Source organism: Epargyreus clarus, unplaced genomic scaffold (genome assembly GCF_041222505.1).
Source record: "Epargyreus clarus isolate Ecla_fem2 unplaced genomic scaffold, WU_Ecla_fem_2.2 ptg000014l, whole genome shotgun sequence".
Taxonomy (NCBI): domain Eukaryota; kingdom Metazoa; phylum Arthropoda; class Insecta; order Lepidoptera; family Hesperiidae; genus Epargyreus; species Epargyreus clarus.
This window is the reverse complement of record NW_027332222.1, coordinates 13,254,380-13,263,155: the sequence shown is the minus strand read 5'-3', so window position 1 is coordinate 13,263,155 and position 8,776 is coordinate 13,254,380.

The window sequence follows — 8,776 nt, the reverse complement described above, 5'->3', positions numbered from 1 at the left end:
AATTTCGCGGTGTTTGAGGGAATGATCCCCGAGCGTTCCAAAGCTCGCGCGGGTACAAGCAGTCGTAAGCGTCCTAGCGGTGATGTATCGCGGCACCCACTGGCCGCCGCCTCTCCGTTCACCTCTCGCACCGAGAAAACTGTTGCTTTCGGTCGAACTTTAGTTACGGGCAATTAAACCGACGGGTATTTTTCCCTGTAATTATAGTTCAGAAATAGTGATTTTGGATTTCGGAATTGAGTTAAATAAATTGTTAATGTCACTAGACTTACCCAATTACGATATCAAAATACTATTCATACATAACCTAAGTAGGGGCTAAAATTGTGATGCACTTATGTACGCTTATGTACCAATGGCAACCCTGTATGTATTATGCTACATAAATCATTATTTCATCATATTTACCAATACATGTTTTATTATTCTATTTAAATTATAATTTCAGGCCGTGAATATTACCTACAAATATAAATCTCATCTTTTGTCAATTACCAACATGTTGCTGCTCTTGAAAGTATGCCAATGCATACTGCCAACAACCCTCTTTAAAACGGAACACAATAGCAAAATCATAATTATGTAGCAGAGGTAAAAATATTCTAAAACCGTCGTACGACGCTTTCAAAAAATCCTGTCATGTTTTAGAAACATGTATATTATTTATATATACATTTATATAAAAACACTAGCTGACCCGGTAAACGTTGTGTTGCCATATAAATAAAAAAATGTTAAAGGTACCAACTCTTATCACTTAGGGGTATGAAAAATAGATAGTAGCCGATTCTCAGACCTACTGAATATGCATATAAAATTTGGTGAAAATCGGTAAAGCCGTTTCAAAGGAGTACGGTAACTAACATTGTGACACGAGAATTTTATACATATATAAGATTTATCTACTTTTATGTTGTAGCAACTTCGAAAATAACACTGGAAAATTACAGTACCTATAACTCTCTTCAGAGAAAAAGTACCAAAAATTTGGCAATTACCTTGTACCTTTTTAATTCATTTAGGTATGTCCTAATTTTTACAACGACGCAGGTGTCTCTGCGTGGATTACGAAGTGATTGATAACATGCTCTTAAATTGTACTGGCTTATATTTAAGACTTCTCAGATACATTTTAAATTAAGTTACTACTTTAAGTTACTGGAGTGCTGAGTAGTTCCGTAATCTATGGAATAATGGAGTTGCTAAATTACTTGTTACAAATATACCTACATGTTTATTTGGAAGTCATCGCTTCGCAATTACCATATATAGAGTTTTAATAAAGGAATAGTATTAATTCAAATTTTAAGTCAGGAAAATTACACGGATAATTAATCGAAATAAAAATATTTTATGAATTCATACATCTCATGCTACCGCTTCAAATATATTAGTGGTATGATTAATATGTTACGTGATATTAAGCTGTAAATCATTTTCAAATTGTTTATTAGCAAAACCAAACCATAAAACCACAATCATGTCAAGACCTTACGTAGGTATTTATTATTAATTTTCTCCGTTCCAAAATAATATAGCGGAAATTCCATTTGCGAGCTTAAAGCTCAATCACACCGCATTAGAACAAGAATGTGTGTCTCTTGGAATGCATAATTTCAATACAATAAAATTATTCGGGGTGCTAAACTGGCGACACCACAACTTTACCTTCTACCGAGTAAGGAATTAAAACAATATGTAGATAAATTAGTGGAAGAACCGTTTTTAGTACGACTTTAGAGGAACCACGACCAGATTTATTTCTGCCCTATTAGCAGGACTAAGTGCTAAAGTGTTCTGGTTTAAATGACGTGTGAGGCCTTCCAATACCTTCCTCAGGGATAGCTAAGCATTTATAGTCGACCTCAGTTTGGACTTTAATCTAACATGCGGTTGATTACCGTTGTAAGGCGTCAATTGTTTTACTAACAGGTTACTACGATTTCATTATAAAAATATATCAGATTCCATAGACAAAATTTTTGTTCTAAAACTAGAACGTTGGTACGCACAATAAGATTTATTCGCACCTTTCTTTCACAATCGATATAAATTGTTCAGAAGGCTTCGGTACCTCACGATAAGGCAACATACATTTCTATTGACATAAAGGCTGGGTCTTAAGAATGGCCTGCTCCAATTTTTATGCGAAGAATCTTTAATGTTCTTTTCCAACTTTTAGATCGTTTGTATCATTATTTTCTAGATAGATAATAAAATCAAAAAATCTACCTACTACTTAAGTCGAAAATGAAAAATATAGGGTTAAAGGCTTAATTTTTTGATTTTTACTTTATATCTATAATAAAATTAATAACTATAATAATTTTTAAGCTATGTTGAGTTGATTGACTAATGCCTATTTTATCCAGCTGTAATTAATATCCAACTGTCTTCCTGGTTAACTTCCTCCTAATTCTGTTAACGATACTAAGTAATATTTATTTTTTATATCAAGAGTAATATTAGTTATATTAACATTTAACATACCATAATCAGGCTTTAATCATTTTAATCATTCTGAGAAAGGAAGTTTTCCTAAACGCGTCTAGTATAAAAAGATTCCGACGAAATGAAAACCTCCTTTTTTTGAAGTCGGTTGAAAAGATGATTACGCAGGAAAGCAAATTGTTAAATAAGGATCCCGTTTTACTAATCTGCGTTATAATAAAATTACTCGAGTAAAATATTCTCGGATTCCATTTTAAGTTATGTTCTGCTATTATAATCGTCGACGAATAACGAGAGGGGCATGAAGCCCTCTATACAGCGTATTATAAAAGAAATTACTTTAAAGTAGAGTAATTCAAGTTCATAAAAATACTTTTTACTCGCCGTTGTTGTTCTTTTATAGTAAAATCTCAATTAAATTCCCTTTTCTAATGCCTAATTATTATGTCTTATTTAAACCATTATAAAGCACTTTGATTTCTGGCAACGCATAGGTTTCACAAAGGCCTAAGGAAGCTTTTCGTTGGTTCATGGCTTTGTCTATACTATACTATTGGCTGGCTGCAAACCTTGAGATAACTTCAATATCAATCTGTTCAAATGAGAACACAGCGGTACGTAACACTGCTACTATTAAGCAGAAATGTGTGGCGGTTTTGCCTCCGTCATACTACCAAGGCTTCCACCACGAACAGGGAGCTACTAAATAAAAAGAAAACAAATCTAAATGCATGTATGATATGCATGTATAAGTAAATGCATGCATATATAAAAATGAAAATGAATCACGAAACCAGGATTTGTTCAGGGCGAGGAAAACCCGTAATAGATTCCAAGAGTAATCCATGAATATTTAATAAAGACCGTTTGCGTTAAAATTATGAAACTCGCATATTTTTATTCGAGCAACGATCATATTTAAAAGAGCTTTGCAGAAAAAAATTTAGTTGTCGGATATTGCAAAACGACTACCGAAACCACACGCGCAGCTTGTTCGGGAAAGCTTTTGGTTTGTTCGAAATAAAAGATATTTCTTTTCTGTGCTTAGTGTACCAACATTAAGTAAGTTTTAATATATGGGTGATGTATGTGTGTCTATGTAATTCATTTGTATTTTAAATAAGGAAATATACACTTTCATTTACTTAACATTATTTGGGAGGGTTTCGAAAATTCATTTGGAATACTAATGAGGTGTGCATATTAAGGGTCTTATCACAATTCGATTAGCAAAAAAATACAATAACCATTTTTTATACTTTGACTACTGCGGTAACGAATAGATATTATTATGTTATACGTGGCTATTTTCTCGTGGTGAAAATTTGTCTTTTTGCGACATTTCTTTACACCTACGTGATTCTATAGGTATCCCAATAAAACAACATTAGCATCAATAATCAAGTACGGAGTTGAGCAGAGGTGTAGAATATTGTACCTATCGGTCTACTTAAGACGTGGCAGGAATGCGATCCTTTTCCCCCTAGAGAACCTTACATTTCCCTTATTAACTCTAGTACTGATAGCATTTTCAATTTTGTTACTTCACAACATGTCATCTTATTGCAAGCATGTTTTTATCACACAGAAAAGGAGCATCTGAAGGTGGTAGAACCCTTTGTGGTTCGACTCCGGCGGCACCACCGCCACACCTATTTCTACCTAATAATAGCAGTGTTAGGCGCTGCTGTGTTCCGGTTTGAAGGGTGTGGTAGGGAGACAGACTTTTCCAAGCCGTTCCAGCTTAGTCCTTAGGGGTAGCGGCGCATCTATGGCCGACCTCAGGTAGGAATATCTAAGCCTATCTGAGGTTGATTACAGATGTCCATAGGCGGCAGTAGCCACTTACCATCAGGTGGACTGCATGCTCGTCTGCTACTATTATATTATAAAAAAAAAGCATGAAGTCGTCTTGATGTTTACAAGAGCTGCCCATGAAAAATAAGAAGTAAAACATACCTGAGGTCAGCCACGTACGATGCGTAGCTATCTCTGAGAACTAAATTAAAACGCCCATAATAAGTAACTATGTCTATTTTCCAAACGGGTATTAGGCTGTTGTTATTAGGCAGTTAGGTGTGACGGTAGTGCCTCTGGAGTTAAACCACAGAGATATTTTACAACGTTCACGGCTCGCTGAAAGCTCTCGAAAGTCGCGTCTCCATTACCACCTTTAACCATAAATCGGCCATTGCATTTGTAGAGCGTAAAGCTGGCTGTTTTATGAGACCCACTCGTTTACTGCCCGGCAATATGTTCTACAACCATTAACTATAAAACATGTTAGAACCACGCAATAAAAGTTTTTAGTGTCATAAAAATAATCTTAAATTAAAATCTTGAGTGCAATTCGAATTAAACATCGTAATACTTACCACTACCAACGTCTATCATTACAAATAATAAAGCAAAAGTACACTATGATTACTAGATTAAAACATCAAAATAATTAATAAATGATGTTATTAATTATTATTTCATTTAAATGTACTTTATGAGTCTAAAACTATATTAGTCTATTGGTTTTACACTTTATACTCGTATATAAACGACTGCCGAATTTTTAGCATTAGATATTTAAAGTTCCATAACATCAAATGCAAAAAAAAAAGTTTTCAAAGGTATGTGAAGTCTACCAATTCGCCCTTAACCAGCGCGGTAGACTATGGCCTAATCCTTCTCATTCTGAGAGGAGACCCGTGCCCAGCAGTGGGACATTAATGGTTTGATGATGATGATGATGAACATCAAATGAATTTTAGGAACCTTATAATAAAAAATGAATTTAATTGGAAATAACATCGAACAATTGTAATTTTTTCATTTAATTTACAGACCTGTATTGGATACAAAAGAAATACCTACAGATCTGTGGTTTTGTTTCACAAAATGTATAATCGCGTGAATCATTGTTCGAATAATAGCCATTAGAACACGAATATCGGAAAAGGACTTATGAGCTTTTTTATTTCATTGACGTTACTTTTCTTCTATTTATTTTACAAGACTCCGTAGAGTCTAACGAAACGTCGTAACAAAATGTGTAAAATAACTCATATTTTTTTAACCAAATAGGTTGGCTACGTTACATACACCATCAACATAGAGCATGCATTCATGAAAATAATATTAATTATTCACGAGCTATTTGTAGAACTATCCTACAAATTCAGATAGTTAAAATTCAACGTTTGTTTAGCAAAGAGAAAAAAACTATCTCCAAAAGTGAACCGGAATATTTTCGCTTTTCGCTCACATATTTTTTGCGAGTGCGTGCAAAATATTTTTCAAAACTCGTTTTTATTCAACCTGTGTCGTGGTTCAAACACACTGCAAATACCTATATAGGTTGAATAAATATTTATAAAACATTTCCATATTGTAATTCTAAACAAATAAGGATGCAAAACTCGCATTATTTATTTTGCGTAAAATACCTATGTTGAATTATTTAGAGCACTATTTCCTATTTCCATAACTTGGTTTTGTATACAGTTAGATGCTTAAAATTTGCGTCAAGTATGAAGTAATTGAATCTTGTCTTCAGACTAGTGCTGAGAAGATTCCGTTTCCTGAAGCAATTTAAAGGCTACGATTTTGTTAGGATTAATCTGGAAATTATGAGTTTCCACATTCCACATTTTTAACAAAATTGTTAGCTTCGTTGAGGTCATAGCGCGGTACAAATAACTATTTTGTAATGAAAAATATCTACATCTTCAACATTAAATAGACAATTGTTTATATTTTTAAATTCATCTACAAGTACAACTTAAGTACAAATTTAAGTACAAATTTAAGTCCATATAATATATAACCAACTAACATTAAACTTGAAAGCACGAACTTAAACTATACCTAAGCTTAATTTCTCATTTATCCACACTTACTTAGTTACGCGAACACTTCCGCTGTAATATAATGGCACAAACTAAACCTCATTTAAGGTACATAGGTCTGATGTAAAAGGGCAGGCTTCCACCACTTGTAGAGAAAATTATCGCGAGATCAGGTAACTTTTCTCATTTACTAATTTCCCAAGTTGAGCCTCCGCTACGAAACGGCCCGCGTGATGATATTAAGAATGAAATTGCGATATGTTGAGCTAAATTGTAGAAACAACAATTTTGGAAATTCGTAAGAGACGTAAATAGGCATACACAGAGACTTATTTTCTTAAATGTCTGTCAACTGCACGAATTTATTACCGCTAGCCCAAAGTTCTTACAGTTTAACCACAGATTAATAAATAGTTTGAAGGTGGTAGAACCCTTGATGCGAAGGTGGTAGAACCCTTGGTGGTTCAACTCCGGCGGCACCACCGCCACACCTATTTCTATCTAATAACAGCAGTGTTAGGCGCTGCTGTGTTCCGGTTTGAAGGGTGTGGTAAGGGAGACAGACTTTTCCGAGGCGTTCCAGCTTAGTCCTCAGGGGTAGCGGCGCATCTGTGGCCGACCTCAGGTGGGAATATCTAATCCTATCTGGGGTTGATTACAGATGTCCATGGGCGGCAGTAGCCACTTACCATCAGGTGGACTGCATGCTCGTCTGCTACTCCTATATTATAAAAAAAAAAAAAATAGTTACTGGTTTAACATTATTCTGTACCGTTAATTTACGTAGACAATATTATCATGAAATCTAAGGTAAATATGCTAAGTGACATACATGACATTCTATCCTGACTCGCAGTATTATATTACCTAACAAATAGGTAGATAAGTGTGTACGTAGGTTTACATTTTCAATTAAATTACTCACCTGAAACTATTTCTTCGAACTAAAGCAAGAAAGAGTAAATACTAAGTAAGTATTATATTAAGGTAGCCCCATTCAGCAGAATTGAAATCCCATATTATCCCGATTGCTTTCACGTTACACTATATCAGTGATTCTCAACCTTAATCTCAATCAAACTCCGCATTCAGAATATACCACACACATGCGTGTGACAATTTGTTGTTGCCAAGATATTTTTAACATAGGTAATCTTAAGGACTAATTAATTAATTATCTAATAGTCAATTATTATCAGTGATTCAGGATCGCATAAAACGCAGGTATGTATGCTTCTTACGCGTAAATCCTTACTAAAAATATAAATCCGAAGGTAACTCTGTCTGTCTGTTTGTCTCTTCTTCACGCCTAAACCACTGAAACGATTTTAATGTTTTGTACAAAGATAATCTGAGACCCGAGAAAGGACATAGGATAGTTTTTATCCCGGAAATCCCACGGGAACTAGGGATAAGGGGACACGGGAATCGATTATTTGGAGAATCGATCTTATGGACCTAAAACTAAAAGTCGATTATTTTAATCGATATTAGTAAGGATTGAATCGTAAACTATGCATTTGATCAAGTACTGATCTTTAGCAAAGTTGTTGTCCATGAGCCCACGAAAGTTTCAGAGTTGGTACGACCAATTTTCGCCAGATGATGCCACTTTCATTCCAATGGAGGTACGAATTTTCAGTGATATATTATTTTCTTTTAAACGCGGGCGAAGCCGCGGGCAAAAACTAGTATTATATATTACGAACCGGCGCGAGTTTTCATCATAGCAAAGCTGTCACCGTTTGAGAGCCAATGTGCAATACTATTGAATCAAGCTTAAGTGGGTAAATCTGTTTTTTCTTTAATGCGTCCAGCAATCGAGTGCTTTTACCGCCGTATCGAATGTCTCTTCTTTATTTACAGATATATTGCATCTTGCTTATTAGCGAGAAATAGAGTAGGGCAAACATTGTCAAAGAAAGGAAATATTGTTTTAAAACTAAACTAATTTTCCAACTAAACAGTATTAGGTAGGTAAGTAGATTATTATCTGCATTATTATTTAGGTACAATCATAGAGTATTATAATATACATGTTAAAATAAAATGATCGATGTTGTAACCACTTAAGTCGAACACAAGTTACTTTCATCATAAGGAATTTCTTGAAATAAGTAGGTACTAACTGGTACTGAACTTAAACTTCTATGTTCGTTGAAAAGTTGGTTGGAAGACTTCTGATATTACTTTCTAAGTTTCATTTCCTGGGCTTCCTTTATGAACTCGGTACGTAATAAGTAACTACGCGGCTGTATGTATGTACTTATACTAGTAAGTGGTATAAATAACCTACAATTCTTGAATTAATATTCGAATTGTGATTACTTATTACTCATCGATACACCCATTCCCTGTGTGATATACACAGGGAATGGGTGTACCTAAAGATACCTTTTGCTACAATAAAATTGAACTATAGCCATTCTTAATATTTATTTTCTAAATTAATATACATTTATTCCGCATACATTTTTTCCGCAATT